The sequence below is a fragment of the Podarcis melisellensis genome (genome assembly GCF_964234715.1).
Source record: "Podarcis melisellensis genome assembly, chromosome: 1".
Classification (NCBI taxonomy): domain Eukaryota; kingdom Metazoa; phylum Chordata; class Lepidosauria; order Squamata; family Lacertidae; genus Podarcis; species Podarcis melisellensis.
Genome location: NC_138528.1, coordinates 100,243,198 through 100,245,653, shown reverse-complemented (window position 1 = coordinate 100,245,653; position 2,456 = coordinate 100,243,198).

The following is a 2,456-nucleotide window of genomic DNA, read 5'->3' as shown; positions in this document are numbered from 1 at the left end:
TTTTTTTTAAAAAATCATACTTTGCAGATCTTTGCCCAATTTCCATGGACCAATGCTGAGTGTGACTTCTTTTGCCAACTGAAGGCAGAGAGGATCGCTTCCAGAAATCAGCTAAGTAAAGTCATGGACTCTATAACTTTAACTTTATATGCAGATTTCTCAGCCTCTACCTTTTTTTCTGTTTCAAAATCAGGCATTCATTGTACATGTGTAAGTTTGAAAGAAGTGTGGCAATAGCAGGAGGCTCTATCTCCAAGCATCAGTCAAATGCTGAAGGTCAGCATGGAGCCCTGCAAGTGTTTGCCAGTAGACGAGCCATGTTGGCTGGGGCTGATGGGAGTTGTAGTTCAACAACATCTAGAGGGCACTGGGTTAGGAAGGCTTCAATAGACTCTAAATGAGTGATTGGAGAGCCTGCCTTTTGTAGATTCCTCAGTCACACTGACAGAGTCTATATGCAGTTGTATACATAGAGGACTCCATACAAATCTTAAGCCAAACATGGTGAGTTGCAATGGGGCAATCACACCCCTCATCAATGCACACATGGAAGCCCTTTCGTTACTTAGCTGGTTGGAACACTAGTTCAAATGCTACTTTACATTTATTTTTTTCACCTGAATTTACATTGTGGGATTTCTAAAGAATGCTTAATTTTGTCTTACAAATTCTTTTATGTTCTTCCAGTTTTGTACAAAGCCTTCCAAAGCCTTGAAAATTGCTTTAAAAACATATAATATTATTCTTGACATAATACACAGGAGATTTACTCAGTTATGTTCAAAAGGTATTTGAATTGTGTAGGGGGGGGGGGGAAACGTGTGCATAGAACTAGGTTATAAGATCATAAGATCTGGAAGGCACCTCAAAGGCAATCTGGGCCAACCAACTATTAGTGTAGGAGATCCACATCTACAGCATTCCTGAGAGGTGGCCATGCAGCCTCTCCTTCAAAATATCTAATGAAGAAAAGTCCACCACCTTCCAAGGTTGTGTTTTCCACTATTAAACAGATCATCCAATCAGGAACTTCTTCTAAATGATCTAGAAAAAGGCTATAAAACCAGGTTGTTAATTTAGGTACTGATAGGCTGTTTGGACATCTGTAACCGCTTTTCTGAATGGAAGTTGTATGCATAGTTCATGCTTCAAAGGTAAAAATGGTTTTATTTTTCCTGTTCATTTTAAGGTGCAAAAGATGGGCATGCATACATCAGCCTGTTTAATGTTTGCATGTTAGCACTCATACCTGTCAATCTAGAGTGAAACCAAAACTTTACAAGGCCCATGAGGCCTTGTGGGGCTGGCTGTGACATTTATCTCCTGCCTCAAGTTGTTGCAGGCCAAATGGGTCAAGTGGGTGTGAACTGCCGCCCGTTAAACTCCTGCAGCTTATGAAAGAGAGCAGGGTTGAGTTGTACCGACCTCTCTCATAACTAGCAGCTGTTGTTGGCCACTCTGAAGCTCTGGGTGGGAGACTTCTAAATCTTCACTAGTATTTTTAAAGGTTGCTTTATTCTTGAAACCATTCTAAGCCTAGTCTTTCCAGAGATGATAGTTAACACAGGAACATAGGGAGTTGCCCTATTCGATCTCAGGCAATGTGTCCATCTAGCTCAGAAGGACCAAAGAGAACTGGCATTGACTCTCCAGGATTCTCAGATGAGTGTCACTCTCAGGCCTACCTGGAGGTGCCAGGGATTGAACCTGGAATCTTTTGCATGCAAAGCAGATGCTGTACCATGAATTTAACTTTGGGTATCCATTCCATGGATGATAACTGAAATAGCCCAATATATTAAATTCATATTGATATAATTAATTATGTGTGTTAAGGCTTAAGTGACTTATGGCTCACACTCACTACACAGTTATGAGAAAGTAATTTTAGGGGTTGTCCTGTTCATATCCATAGGCAAGATAAGAAAATAAAAAATTCGGAACAACCGCCAGAGGGGAGTCCCATTTGCTCTATTGTTACTTTCACAGAATTCATGTCCCCTCCCCACAAAAGAAACCCCCCCCCCAGAAAACAAAAATGTATTTTTTGTACTATTTTCTCATGCATAAGTTTAAAGCAATGCACAGTGGATCTACATATGAGTTAATGTGTGGCCTTTGTACCTTCTTATGCTATTCTGAACATTCAGGGGCCTCAAAATTTATCATTATGGTCTTTTAGTTAAGGGTTGCCACTGTTATTGCAGAAACCGTGACAATAAAAGCACTACCACACATTTGACCTGATAAGGTTTCCTAACATCCTCTCCCTTGCTGCTGTCCCCCAATAGCATACCACTTCTAGACGGGAGAAACATCATCAGCAATTATGAAGAATTTTCAAAAGGAGACTAATTAAATGTATACATTTTTTAAAAAAACTTGTAACTCCATTATTTAATTACATATGTTGAACTGTGGCAAAAGTCTGAAAACACTTCACTTTCTCTTAATAG